This window comes from Clarias gariepinus, chromosome 28 (genome assembly GCF_024256425.1).
Source record: "Clarias gariepinus isolate MV-2021 ecotype Netherlands chromosome 28, CGAR_prim_01v2, whole genome shotgun sequence".
NCBI classification, from domain to species: domain Eukaryota; kingdom Metazoa; phylum Chordata; class Actinopteri; order Siluriformes; family Clariidae; genus Clarias; species Clarias gariepinus.
The window spans coordinates 13,681,798-13,697,627 of NC_071127.1; the positions used below are offsets into that span (position 1 = coordinate 13,681,798).

General features: G+C 40.2%; 1 protein-coding gene across 9 annotated transcripts in view; it reads left to right on the forward strand.

Moving 5' to 3' along the window:
• The window catches only part of thrb (thyroid hormone receptor beta), a 140,789-nt gene that overhangs the window by 86,632 nt on the left and 38,327 nt on the right, over positions 1 to 15,830 (forward strand). The window contains exon 1 of one of the 9 annotated variants that reach the window (XM_053490158.1): positions 3,954 to 4,609. The exons of 7 other annotated variants lie outside the window; for them this stretch is intronic. The gene's annotated coding sequence lies outside the window, so the exon portion shown is untranslated. Of the gene's footprint in view, positions 1 to 3,953; positions 4,610 to 15,830 lie in introns of those variants that run through there. One more of the 9 variants, XM_053490162.1, reaches the window with a different exon arrangement.

The window sequence follows — 15,830 nt, forward strand, 5'->3', positions numbered from 1 at the left end:
TCCCTAATTCTGTATTTCTCTCTTTCTACCCGTCTCTCTCGTTCTCTTTCTGTACACTTTTATTTATTTATTTAGTAGTAATTTTCTGTCTGTCCCTCTCTCTATGCCTTTCACTTTCTGCCTTTTCAACATTCTGGTTGTCGGCCTTTACCATTCTCTCACACTCTGTCTATCTGTCTTTATGTTTGTCTTCCTGTCAATCTCTACCCCTCTTTCTCTGTCTGTCTATCTCACTCTGACTCTCTTAATGGCTCACACTTGGGGCCAACAGCTGGAATCAGGAAAATGAGATCTCTCCCCTCTGTGTGTGTGTGTGTGTGTGTGTGTGTGTTAGTTAGAGTATGTGCATGCATGCCCTTTGTCTTTTCTGCTTTTTGAACGCTTTGATCTCCGTCCCTATGGGACTCCCACATTTCGGCTAAGATGCTCATATCACCATTACTCCCCAGAACTCTGGCTGTTTGAGTCACCCAACCCTAACCCAGCTCTGATCACGCTCATCAATAATGCATGCGCTACCTGTGTACATCAGCTGAATAATGGAAGCGCCAGGGCCATTACTGAGATTTTATGGTCTGTCGTGGTTTCGCTGTAGTTTTTTCAGCTTCTTTGTGTTGTCTCTAAAGTGAATAGCTCGGTGCTGAATAATGTATCGCGGTGTACACAACCGTGCCACTCCCTTCAGCATTTCAAGTAGTGCAGCGCGGATTAGAGGAACAGGATGTCCATTTCAGCTTGCGGCGCCCTTTATCAAGCTGGATTCAAACCCGAGGAATCTGGTATTCATGACTATCCCATACATTCATGTCCAGGATAATGATTGTATCCTACTCATGCTCATGCTTCTGAGTGTGTGTGTGTGTATTTAGGGATAGGAAGACTAGCAAGAGTAAGCAGTGATTTTTAATGACATCATAGCGTATCATTTGGACAGATTGGGGCTTTTATACCCTTTAGCCGTAACATTAATACCCAAGTATTGTGTAGGCTCTGGCATGACTCTACTGTACATGACCTCTAGGGGTGTGCTGTGCTGTCAGGAATGTTAGCAGCAGATCTTTTGGGTGCTTTGGGTTAGACTCGTTAGTCTGTGCATTCCATGGATGGGGAACCACCTAGATTTCTTTGCCTGCGAAACCCACTACGCAGTAGACTGTGATGTACCGTCGTTCTGATATCTTTCTATCGTAGACGATATACCCAGATTTTCTGTGGGTTCGGTCTAGACGGGCTGGCCTTTGGTCTCCACTGGTGTCAGTACAAATACTTTTTTTTCATACTATTATTTGTCTATATGTATTTTACTCGTATTTTTCATATGTGAACCCTATATATATATATATATATATATATATATATATATATATATATATATATATTGCAATGAAGACAAAAAATATATATATTTATACTTTATTAAAACGTTATTGAAACTTTATGCATGTTTAAGAATTATACACACTTTTACTTCATTGGTGCGCTCTGATTAATGCCATTTAAAGTCATTTTGTAAAACTACATTAAGTAAACAGTAACAAAGTTAACACATGACACATAAGCATATTGAAAAAAAACAAAATATAAAATCATATCAGATTCAATATATTATGATGTTGTAAAATATAAAATCACATACATTAAGATATACAAGTAAATATATTTAAATATCTTCAATATATGAAAGGCGTCAATTCCTTATGTATTTTTCAATATATCGTAATATATAAATACAAAACTGTATATTATTCTGTATAATATGAATACATTTTTGAATATTATTTTTTTTCTTGTTAATTATTAGTTAGTATCAGTTAGTGTAGCAATAAGAAATATTAACATTATAAAATCTTTTCAATTAACCAGTTGATCAGAACATTAAATCATTTTATATCTTTAACAGTTAATACTGTATATGGGGAAATATATTTTCTTCTCGTAAGGGAATTTTTATAAGCATTTGAGACTACGTATGTAGTACGTCAGCTTGAGTAAAAGGAATTGAAGTGGTACACCTCCTTGTAGCGGAGTACATCTTTAGGCAAGCACTTGTACTTTTACTTCAGTACTGAGTTTGTATAATTCCGCCAGCTCGGAATATGAATGTTATTCGGTTCACCTGGCGTTGGTGTTAGTGTTGTGGCTGAGTTAAGAATGTTTATTTTTAAAACATTTACAGCATTTAGCACTCGGCGGCTTATAGAACTGCTCTCCATGAGAGTCTCAGCATGCTGGTCACGGACTTCCGTCCTTTGATCCATTCAGTTTCCAGACTGATTATACTGACTCCGGGGGGGGGGGGGGGGGGTTTACTGATAAACGAGGCCCAATGTCTGTAGATGAGCTCTTAAAACTGCACCATGGTTTAAGTACGTGTATGATGTCGTAAACAACAAGACTGTGTGGTTTAAATCTAATGCTCTAATATGATTAGACATTTACTATGTATTAAATGTCTTGGTCTGTAAAATGTTATTTGTCTGTCACTTATCTATATAAATGAAAGAGAGGTTTTGTCTGTACATTGGTCAGAACTCGCTCTTTTAATGATATCTTTAAGTTTCATAAAATTTAAGTCCCAGAAAATTTTCTGTCTGTATGTCTATCTGTATTGCTGTCTGTCTGTAGGTCTGCATATATGTATATTTGTCTGTCTGTCTGTATAGCTATCTGTCTGTATGCATGTTCGTATATCTGTCTGTCTGTATGCATGTCTGTTTGTACGTCTGTCTGTCTGTCTATGTCTATGTCTATCTGTAGATCTGTCTGTATATCTTTCTGTCTGTATATCTTGGTCTGTACGTCTGTCTGTCTGTCTGTCTATGTCTGTCTGTCTATCCATCTCACCATCTGTACGTCTGTCTGTATATCTTTCTGTCTGTATGTCTGTCTGTATATCTGTATATCTGTCTGTCTGCATGCATGTATATCTGTCTGTCTGCATGCATGTCTGTCTGTACGTCTGTCTGTATGTCTATGTCTGTCTGTATATCCATCTCACCATCTGTACGTCTGTCTGTATATCTTTCTGTCTGTATGTCTGTCTGTATATCTGTATATCTGTCTGTCTGCATGCATGTCTGTCTGTACATCTGTCTGTATATCTATCTATCTGTATGTCTGTCTGTCCTTATATCTATCTATCTATCTAGCTATCTATCTATACGTCTGTCTGTCTATGTCTGTCTGTATATCTTTCTGTTTGCATGTCTCTCTGTATATCTAAATATCTATCTGTATGTTTGTCTGTCTGTCCAGCTGATTTTGTCACAGCATCACGCAAAACAGAGTTTAATGAAACTTTGGCAGTACTTGGGTTTTTGCCTGAAGTTAAACCTGCACAAGTGAAGTGCATACGTGAAATGAAAACCTTGAGTAAAAGCGATGTTATGAACAGTTACATGTCGGAGGTACTAATAGGATACTTATAAACCACTGGCTCAATGTGAACCAACACCTTCACCAACAGATATTAAGTAGAAAAGCTAAACTGAGTATTTTTACTGGGATTATGTTCATGTTTTCACCACTAAAATAACATCGTTAAAGAGGTATACATAAATTCTAACACGTTGGAGACACGTAGGACAAAACTTCATTTTTATCTGATCTACTTTTTAAAAATTCTCTTCCGTGATTCACCCTCCGATTACCGAACAGGGCGTGTATTTGGCTGACGACGAAAGATGTACGACTTGGCTTAAACAAGGCGGTAGATACTCAAACTTACAGCTTTTAATTGCTTTGTATTGATGAGTTAGACAGAGTTTTTTTTTTTTACAAAAAGAGAAGCAGACATGTACAGGGCTTCAACCTGAAATAATAATTATAATAATAATAATAATAATATCACTGATTACATTAAAGCTGACGTCGGCATGGTGGTTTAGTGGTAAGCACTGTCACCTTGTACCTCCGGGGTCTGGGTTCGAGTCCCGCCTCTGGTCTGTGTGTATGGAGTGTGCATGTTCTCCCCGTGTTTGGTGGGTTTCCTCCGGGTACTTCGGTTCCCTTCCACAGAAATAGTGATATTGGGATAGGCTCCGTTATATAGGCTATGAGACGATGAGAGACATTAAAGCTGATCAGCTTATTTTTAGCAGATTTTCACGGCAGACTATTTCTAAAAACTCTTTTCCCGTCAACGATGGGTACTTCAGGTAGTCAAGAATAACTCATGACTTGCATATGCAAAGCGCTGTTTTTAGAGCAGCTACATTTCCATAAACTGTTTTTTTTTCCTCTTAAAACACCGACAGCGTGTTCATTTCAAAACGTAAAAAAAAAAAATCCATACCAGCCCAAAGCATTGCACAGCTAATCAGTTAAATGCACGGAAATGTCAAAAAGCCAGGAACCCCCTTGAGCGCTGTACTGGTAGGAAATCCCCTCCGGAAGGGGCCCCGTTTTTGCTAGCATGCTTGTAAATTACTTTAAATCACTATGCATGTGGTGCTGTCAAAAAGAAGAGAACTCAGTGATGAATTGTCAGAAACATAAAAGAAGAAAGAGGAACAAACAGAGGAGGAAGACGCGAAGGAGGACACTGGAAAGTGGTGGAGATGAATAAATTAGTGGATGAGTAACAGGTTCATTGTTGGCAGGCAAGCAGGTAGGAAAACTGGGTCATGGTTTGGAGCTTTCTTGTAAGAATATGATACAGTATGTTTGGAGAGATTATAAATGAATTAATGAAGCCATTGTGCAAGTGAACCTACCTGGAAACATGTTTAATAAGATGTAGTGAGCTGGTTAAAGCTGGTTAGCTGCGTTAATTATGTGTAGTAATCATGCTATAGTTGTGCATCACGCCATGGCGCAGATTATGTATATGCATTTATATAAAATGGAATTTCAGTCGATACAGAGTAAACCCAGCAAAAATGTTTTAGGTTGGCGGAACGTTTTGTTACAAACATTGGCACAACTTTGGCTGGCATTAGACTATTTTTGAAAGATTTAATTATTTTTCATTTAAAAAAGTACGGAGCAACATTGGGTTTATGATGGTGAAATAACATTGAATGGATGCAGTGGTGCAAAACAGTGATGCAAAAATTACTTCAGATCAACATTGATACCGAGCCGGTGGCCCGAACGGGAGCCGAACTCCAGTCGCTGTGACAAGATCATCACTGGACCACTAGGAAACATGCTGTTGTTGTGTGTACAGTTGAATCTGAAATGACTCAACTTGACGCCCCTTAAGTTGAATGACGGTGGACGGGCGTACCCCAAATCCTGTAAATTTAAAGGAGGATTCCTTAATGTATTAAGAAAGCATCATTTTAATACCAGGTTTTCCCAGCTTTCCCTAAAAATAACTTTGCCAGCAGTGTGGATAAAGGATTATAGCGCAAAAAAAAAAATGCAACAAGCAAGTTTTCATTAGAAAGGAAAGAGAGAGTGTCAAATCAAGTGTGAAATCTATCTTCTACCTTTCTGATTTAGTAAGAGGAAGCTGTAGTGACTCTGTGCTCATATTACTCATTCAGTTTCAGCGCTGCCTGCTTCCAGAGAGGAAGGAAGTGGCTGTAGATGATTTATTTATTCAGTTTACTCTAAAGAACACGACCTGCACCGGTCACAGTACAACTATGATATACTCCTCAGCTGAAGTCATTCAGTGATTATGAATTAATCTGGATCGCTGGATGGATGTTGCGGTCTGTAGATAAGCACGGTTTCCTCTCGTCTTTTGTGCTTTCTGTTGCCGCAGTATTTCATCATGTGAAATAAGGGAAATCCTGGAGGTTTGCCCTTAATGACCTCATTACACATAAAGGTGCTGCTCAAGACGGTTGCAGAGGCACACATTAAAAATGAGCCATTATCCTGGTAGGCATGTTTAATTTTTGTAGTTATTATTTTTACCCCGCAGGGGAGCAATGGGAATGTGCCATGGCAGTGTTTATTTGGAAAAGACAGAGAATTATTTTGACTTGAAAAAGAAATGGATTTAAGAAACTAATTTTACATTTGGCAGTACACCCTCATCCAGAACGTCTTACATTTTATCTTTTTTTTTTTTTACATCTGAGCAATTAAGGGTCAAGGGCCTTGCTCAAGGGCCCAACAGTGGTGCTGGGGTTTGAACCTTTTGATCAGTAGTCCAATGCCTTAATCATTAAGCCCTACAACCCCTGACGATAATTTACACCTGTGTACCTGTAAAGATCCAAAAGATTTATACTGTACACGATGTACCCTCATGGACTAAAAGACAAATTATATAAAAATCTGTTTTCTAGTTTTGTTAGTCTTTTTTTCTTTTTTTTTTTTAAACATTAAGAACACAGGTAAGGCCTCCGAGTGGCGCAGTGGTAAAGTGCTTGCTCTATCATCCGGGGATCGCTGGTTTGATCCCCAGGTGATGCTGTAACCTCACGCAGCCGTAGGTCTAGACAGAGCTAATTGGCCGAGCTCTCTCAGAGGGAGGGATGAGAGGTACTTTTTGCTCCCACATTAATCACGGCTCTACAGCCAATCAGGGGCGTCTGTGAGCTCGCGCACGCGGAAGGAGCGGCTGGCGCTTTCCTCCAAGTGTGTTACTCCGCCCCTAACAGTGCGTGAGCAAGCAGTTCGGGAAGTTCGGCTGGCGTCACACGGTTCGGAGGAAACACGTGATGGTCTTCGGCCCTCCCGGCTGAGTGGTAGTAGCAGCCATAATGTGGGATACGATCAAATTAGGGAGAAAATCTGGAAAAAATCCCCCCCCCAAAAAAAGAACACAGGTAAGATAAAATTACCACCATGCTCAGTAGATAACTTAACTTACATCTTACATTTAGGCATTTGGCAGATGCCCTTATTATACATCTGAGCAGTTGAGGGTTAAGGGCCCTACTCAAGGGCCCAACAGGGACAACTTGGTGATTGTGGGATTTAACCACCTGGGACCTTCCGAGCCATAGTCTAATACCTTAACCAGTGAGCTACCCCTGACTCCCTACAGTATCACCATCTTCTTAAGGGGTGCCGTGCACAGGCATGAAATTGATGTCATGTGACTACAGCCATAAAAGCCATGTGATTACAGTATATCCACCTTTCTTGTTATCAAAAGTAAGGAAAACGCAAACCAAGATTTTAAATCGCCAAAACCTGAGCCACTGATAAAGATTTCCTGATGCGAGTGCCCTTGTTCTGCCCCCTGATGAAGAAGCATGCATGAATTACTATCATCACTAGTGTTAGCTACTTAGCATTGTTAGTTGCATGGACATTAGCAAGCATTATACAGGTTTCTATTAAAAGATTTAACTTACCCCGGTGTATCTTGTTATCTAAAATTGATTTTACATACCTTACATTCCAGGAGTGACGGCATTACTTTACCATTTACCACCATTTTGCAGTCACATCTCCAGCAACTGCTAACAGTTCGGATAAGGTTTTCTCAATCGTGCAATAATTTTGTGCTAATGAAATTGTTTAAAGAATTACTATAGATCATCTCACTTATTCACCGTCTCTACCTCCAAATCCTGTGTGCAAGGTTGCGGGGAGCCTGGAGCCTATCCCAGGAAACTTAGATGCCCTAATGGACAGGGTGACAATCCATCGCAGGGCACACACACATACTCACACTCACATTCATTCACACACTACAGGCAATTTGGGAACACCAGTTAGCCTAATCTGCAAGTCTTTGGACTGTGGAAGGAAACGATTGTCTCTGGGGGAAACCCACCAAGCACGGGGAGAACATGCAAACTCCATGCACACAGAGGCGGAAATGGAGCCTGGCTGGGAATCGAAACCCGGACCCTGGAGGTGTTTCCAAATTAAAATAAACCAAATTTCCCCAGCACTAGGATGAAATAAAACCTATTACACCCTTAAATGAGATGTGCTATGCATAATTAGTCATTTTTTCGACATTTAAATGCGTCTTCAAACAAGATTTCTGCTTTTTCTCCATTATTAATGCAACTTTTGTTTCTCGATGGCATCCAGTATGTCGCATTAGCGCCACCTATACAGAAGGCTTCACTTCTCTTCATCTCCCAGTCTTCCTTAAAAAAGTTCCCTAACTTTCTAACACACTTTCAATACTGCCATCTAGTTCTTTGATTTGTGACCTCATAAATCGAGCTCCTACCAAGTCTTGTTGCTCAGATCTGCTGCTCCCTAGGAGGGGTGGGGGGTGGGGGGATATCTCAAAAGTTGCATAGACACAGAAACAGTGAATTTGGTGGAGGAATGAAATAAAGGGAGTAGTAGAATAAAGGGATGGTAAAATATGGGACCTTTAATCCTGATTATTTCCGGCGTGAGAAAAATTGCTGCGCGTGATCCAGGATGCTCCATTAGACCCTGACGTCTAAGTTACGCGTTGTGAATTTTATACATCATCTACATCAGCTCACAAGTTTCAGTGCATGCTGCGAATATGGCTTCGAGGTTGGATACGGTGTATACGCAGCTGTTTGTTAGCGTTCTTAGGCAGTGACGCATGAACGTTTAAATCTGACATTTGTGTTATAAAAGGCTGGAGATGTGACTGCACGGAGCACAAGGTTTTAAATGACGAGACATGCAGGCAAACACACACTCACACTGCTCTGGCTCTTTCAATGCTAAGAGATCCGACTCATTTCTCAATATAGAGTTGAGTACAGTACAGTACGTGCAGTTTTTGTTTCTCACCTGGTCGAAGGCGAGTGTGTATCCCGGCTCTATTTGAATGTTTTTTTTAGTTATTCAGTTATTCATTCAGCCTCAACAGCGAATCCTTGTTAGTGTGTGTGTGTGCGTGTGTGCAAACATTCCATCACTTGTGCATGACGCAATTCCCGACACGTTAAAAGAAAACAAGCCTGCCGTCATGTTTACAAGTTTTTAGGTTTGGATTCGTGTAGTGCGGTAAAAATCGGTTTAGTATTAAGGAAGTGAGAACTAGGCAATAAACATAATGAAATGATTTTGGACTCTAATGAGTGCATTACTAGCCTGAGAATGTCCTTTCGATATGCTGGAAGATGAGGATAGAGTTGAGAGAGCGAGAGAGAGAAAGAGAAACGGATGGATGGATGAATGAATGGAATCCTGGATATATATGGAATCCTGGCACATGGGCAGACATTCAATCATTGCACAGAGACAATGATTTAAAGCTGGCCTTAAAAGTGTCAAAGGCTGATTTTTTTCCCCTCGCTCGCTCAGCCTTGCATTACAGCAGTGTGTGCACGCCTTTCACATGATCTAATCTGACCAACGGGACGTGCACGAATCAGCACGGGAACGGAAAAGACCACGGTTTATTGATCCGAACCAAAAATTTTTTTTTTAATTGCCATATTCAATCAATCAATCAAATCAATAAACAGCCAGGCAGACAGACGTATAGAAACAGGACTCCAGACAAACATAAATCTCTAACTGGAAGTTGAGTTATGTCCTGTTACCTAGGAACGTTTCATTACTCATCCAAGTAGTACCGTGGATGAGTAATGAAATGTCTCTAGCTAACATGAAAGAAGTTCAGTTGACATGACTCAACTTCTAGATAAACTCAGCACCAGGATGACGGATCCTTACATAAATCTCAGTCACTTAATCATCTTTTATACACTGTGTACAGGGTCGCAGGGGGACCTGGAGCCCATCCCAGGAGACTTGGAGGAACAGGCAAACTCCATGCAAAACCGCCCCGCTGCGGGAATCGAACCCTGACATTAAGCTCTAACCCCATAACATTTTGGAGCCAAACCACATTATTACTGTAAGAGGCAGGCTTTAACCAATCTCATAAGGTAACCACGATGCCACGCTGATTTAAACTGGAGCCTAGGGTACCAGAAATATGTTTAGCTTAGCTTTGCTAGCATTATCTAATGGCATGGAGTGAGAAGATCGTTTTTCATTTTTTATTTAGTCGTTCATTTAATTACTTGACTTCAGCTGTCTTGCTAGCCAGCTAAGCTACATCATGCACGTTAGTCAGAGGTGTAAGGTAACAGTCAAATTATAGCATTACTATACAGCTGTGGCCACATGTTTGAGACTGACACAAATATTAATTCTCACAAAGTCTGCTGCTTCAGTGTTTTTATATTTTTTTATATTGTTCTAATGTAACGATGGTATACCGAAGTATAATTACAAGACTTTAAAGGCTTTTATTGACAATTGTATTAAGTTTATGCAAAGAGTCAATATTTGCAATATTGACCTCTGTAATTCACCCTGGCATGCTGTCAATCAACCTCTGGGCCACATCCTGACTGATATCAGCTTGTTCTTACATAATCAATGCTTGAGGTTTGTCCACCCGCCTCTTAAGGATTGACCAAAAGTTTTTAAAGTGATTAAGGTCTGGGGAGTTGAATGGTCTCAATGGACACATGAATGGTCTCAGGATGCTTTACTGTTGGCATGTAGTATTTGAAGCCAGAATATCGCCACCTATGGACTATTATGCGTAATTACAAAAACGCAGGTGTTTGAAATCGAAAACAGAAAATTATTGCCAACCGCGATGAAACAGAACGTTCACAGTCAGGAAGCAGAGAAAGGGCGGAAGTTAGGGAGAAAAAAGAGAAAGAGAGACTTATTATGTCTTAAAGGCTACAGTACGCTAATAGCCAAAATAGCCAAAAGTTTGGTCATTTTTAAAACTTACGCAAGTATAGGAATTTTAGTATAAATGTAAATGGAGGACTTTTACTTAAGTAATTTTTTATCTTGGGTATCTCTACAGATGTGTGTTTTTTGCCCACCACTGGGTGGGTTTCAAAAGCTGCCAAGATTTAAAAAAGGGAAATGCGCGACTGTTATGAACAGATTTAACAACAATCAGAAAATGCTATGAAGTTAAGTGTTAAATTAATCTCTTCTTTTATACTACAAATCATCTCACCACCTGCTTGTCAGTGCTGGCATCCCAGTACATTCACTATGGACAGAACACGAGAGTACAGGAGTGCACATGATCATACAACGCAGCTGTATTCAATAACAAGAGCACTTGCAAAACTTTTAGGAATTTACGACAGTCTAAAGGAATTGTTTGGATTTTTTCCACATTTCAGAATTGAGGTACCTACATTTACATTTCAATACGTCTTGGTCTATATAAATGTTCCTGCTCTGCACATCGACCGTAAAGTTTGTCACCTGGTATGCGAGTACAATGTAAGTAATCGTTGCCAAATTCCACAACCTTCGTTCCGTGCAACAACAAAAAAATGCACTTCCAAAGGTCAGCTGAGTCTCATATGGAACTTCTACAGTCCCACTGAGCCAAAGCGAGTTTGTATCTTTCAAAGTTATAGTGTATTTAATACCTTCCCTCCAGAGATAAATGTTGTATGGCTAGTTCCGGTTAACTATACAGCTTCAGGGTAATACGTAAAAAGAGTTAAAATAAGTAAGATATCAAATTGAAACATAGTTGCAAGAAACGATGAGTGGGCCCAAGCACCTGTGCCATCACCATCTACCATCATGGTGATGTCCTAGTGCTTGGGCCCTAAAAATATACCAGAGTTGGGTTCAATGATGGCGCAAATGCATGGGTTGTGATAAAGATCATATACCATTGCTCTAGAGGTAGAGTTACTCTACCGACATGAGCGCTACCATCTGCAGTACCAGTCAAAAGTTTGGACACAAGTGCGAAAATATATTCTGGAACAATACTGCGTTTTTTTTTACTATTTTAAACACGTTTGGGATTAGATAATTAAGTAACAACGACAGTAAAGTGGTATTTTAGGACGTGAAAGTCAGCAGTTCTGAAACAGTTCTTGCAAGAACAGTATTGTGTTAAGTGCATTTGCAAAACCCATCAAGCACCATGATGAAACTGAACTGCGGAGGAGGAGTTCGTTTAAAAGTTGCCAGTTACAGTACCTCAAAAATCACCAATTAACAACCAGCAGACCACCTCAGATTAGAGCCGTTTTAAAGACTTTACAGACCATACTGTAAGTAGCTCAAAATCAACGGTTGAAACGAGATTAGTGCATATTTTGGATCAACGCTTTATAAATGTAGAAAGAAACACAAGACCATGGAATTAGAAGGTGTGTCCAAACTTTTGACTGGAAGCGAACATGTGCTCGAACCAGGTATGAAGACGTTAAGCCCACAATGTGACATCATCGTACTGTTGCATACAGCAGATTCATACAGTAAATCCGCTCAAGAGGCGCCATTATTTTCGACCAGAGAATGTTGTCCTGTATATGTGCAGTACTGTATGCGTCTCTGTAACGTCGACATGGCAGTGTGATCTTTAGAGCTAAACAGCCAAGAGCTTAGGGTTACTTAGGTTCCACAGTACCGGCAGCATGGCAGATGTGGGTTTAACACCTGACGAGGAACAGAAGAGCCCGATTAGAGCGAGGTGTTCTCTGTTTAAAGTCAACCTGTTTGCCAAAACAACCTAAAAACCCTCTGGCTAACATGTTCATGAGTCATATTTGTTCTCGCGTGTATTGATTCGGTCTGGGATTTGACCTCACTACCAATCCCTGTACCAGTTTATATAACTGCATTAGAATAATCTTTTATTATATGTGGTGTTGTATAAAGTGTGTGTGTGTGTGTGTGTGTGTGGCTGGTCTGCAGAGGATGTTTTCTTTTCATGTGAAGGTTTTTCTTCCTCGTTTCAGGAAAAAAAAAAAGGTTTTATGCTATTTTTTGCGTTCTCATTCCGAAGCCAAGGTCCTCTGTACTTAAATAAATAAATACATAAAGAAATACTCTCGGCTTTTTTGAAGTGTGTGTGTGTGTGTGTGTGTATATATATATATATATATGTGTGTATCGATTCGCTTCAGTAGCAGCTTAAACGCTGAATAGGTGCAGAGACGTTTAATAATCCGCTATTTAAATGAGTGGCTGTCTGCGCCAAATATATTGGCACCCTCTGTAAAGAAATCCTTGAAAAGATGAAAACATCTAAAGTCTTTTTTTTTTTTTGACAGCATTCATCTTCGGGTGCCAGAACGACTGGTTTTGTTATCTAGGAATCTCCTGGAATTTTTTTTTTTCTTTTTTACACTTGTATCATGTGGGTTGAAGAACCTTCCAGGTTCAAGGGGAAGCGAGGTGCAAGCGTGGTGAGCTGGAACGCATGTCAAGACAGAGACGTGAACAGGCTACAAGGACAGGACTCTTAGACTTGCTTTTTTTTTTTTTCCTTTCCACCAGTTCCAAAAGCAAATCATGTAAACAATCATAGATAGCAGAAATGTCAGTGAGTGATACAGCTTCGAATGCCTTCGCTCTGTAGACGTCTGTAATCTGATATCAACCCAGAGGTTCTTTTTTTTTTTTGTTCATACGCCGACCTCCCGCCCTTCTGGGACGGCTCCTATTTCATAAATCCCTTGCGATAACATAATAATCCTTACTCGAGCGTTACACAATTATCGCGATATGAAATCCGAATCTCTGCACACGTCTACCTCACGCAGACGAAGTGCCGAGGAGACAACGTGGCGCTTCAAAATGTATCAAACGCACATATCTCTGATACGGGGTTATTTCCTAGTAACACCAGCCAAAAATACTGGCTCGTGCTTCATTATGTAACCTCCTGTTTTTACTTCCTTCGCTCTATCTATCTATCTATCTATCTATCTATCTATCTATCTATCTATCTATCTATTCTTCTTTCGCTCTGTCTTGCTTTTTCCGTCTGTGTTGCGCTGGACACCGAAACACATTTTCTCTTCGATTATGTCATGTGATTATAAGAGACACAAACAAAGGAAAAATCTGTGCTCTGTGTGTGTGTGTGTGTGTGTGTGTGTGTTTGTGTGTGTTCTGTTTTTTTTTTTTCTTGTGGGGACCAGCTAAATGTCCCCGCAAAGTCCTTTGCTTACTATCAACATATGCAATCCGAAAGAGTAATAAAATCACACCTAACTCACACACACACACACACACACACATACACATAGAAAGTTGTGTAATTCTACCACTAAGGGGTATTTCCATTAATCTGTGATCGGTGTGTTACTGTAGATAAAATACTTTGCTGCTATAACATGACAAGCGAGAGTATACTGGAACTGAAGAGCTTGATCAAGTGATAACAAAAAAGGGAAGTGAAGAGAAGACAAGAGATGATGTTAAGATAAGAGTAGAAAGAACTGAAGAAAAAACACTCAGCAAACATGGAACATCCCCTAGAAGAAAAAGGGGGGGGGGGTGGATTTGAAATATATATATGGAAGGACCTCCATTCAACATTCACACAATACGGGCAATTTGGGAACGCCCATCCCTCTGCCCTCTCGACCTGTCTGGCTCATCCTTGGAGATCTCGTCACATGGATGCCCCGTGTTTCTCTTTGGGATGTGTCTAGTGTCTGGGAATGGTTTTACTCTACCATGAAGACGGTTATGGCCTCGTCTGATGTTGACAGCTGTTTCTCTGAGGACTTGACTTGGCTGCAGTTGCTCGATAGTTCAGGACTGGAATTTCCTACAAGTCTACTTGAGCCTCCAATAACTACCGGGACTCCATATTAATATCAATTGACATCAACTGTTATAGCTCAACTGCCTGCCATCTACAGTAACACACAGTGTGAATGCAGATCAATTTCAGCTTTTCATTTCGTCACCTGTTTAACACCTTGAATGCGTTAGATAAAGGATTTACTTCTCGTCCTGCCACTTTGGTAGGTTCTTGTCTTTTCTCCTTTCCGTCTTTTCTTTTTTATTTGCATTGTGTGTATGGTGTGTATTTTTTGCATGCGTACAAAACTCTAGTTTCTAAGAGAGAAAATGATCATTCTACAGCACGATTCAATAGTAAATCTATTTCCTACTATTTAATTCAATAGTAGGAAAAATCCAGCACTTTTTTTTTTTTCTTCTTTTTTTTAAGGTCTAGCTCCAGAAATCAGCCAGGAGCTCTGTTTCAGAAGCTTTTGGCGGTCAGCAGATCGCTCGGAACGATGTGGGAGAGTTCTGTGGTTCTGGACAGGTTTGGATAAGAGAATGGACTGTGTGGGGAACAGACTTGCACACTTTCACTTGGTGTGTGTGATTTTATATCCTAGTGAGGACTAAACGCGTACTCTGCACAATAAAACATATTGTAGTCCCTCATCTATACTGTCAACACTTATCCTGCATCCTATCCTGGGTATTTAGGGTACAAGGCAGGGGTACAGCCAAAACATCATGAGGCGCACACACAGACATTTCCAATCGTACACTATGGGCTATATGGAAATGCCATTCAGTCCACACCTCATGTCTTTGGACTGTTGGACGAAGCTGGAGTATCTGAAGGAAACCCATTAAACACATGGAGACGCCATGGACAATGGACTGGAGGCGAGATTCAAACCGTGCCAACTACTCTGTCTGTGCACAATTCTAATAAACCAAATGACGTTTCCATCCATCCATCCATTCTTCAGTTAGGGGCTGTGAAGCCCAATGGTGATTACCGTTGAATTTATTCCCATTTTACGACCATATCTGATCACATGATCAGATCATCAAACTTTATGCTTCTTAATGGGTTCCTTTGACCCTTTAATAACATGTTATGTTGCCTTGTTTGTTGTTTTTTTTACAGCAATTATTATTTTGAAAAGGATGATCATTCTTTAAAAAAAAAATGATCCAATGTTCCTGAAGTGTAGGTTCGGTTTACGAGTTGGCGCAGAGTTAATAATTAGGTACGTTAACACTTAGGTCAGTGCAGGATGAATATGAGGTGTGTGCGTGTGTGTGTGTGTGTGTGTGTGTGTGTGTGTGCGCACGTGTCCTGGCTGAACTTGTACTCATTGGCCTGGACCTTTTCCTCTGTGAAAAAAAAAAAGTGTGTAACAACAGCAGGGCAAAGAGTTCAA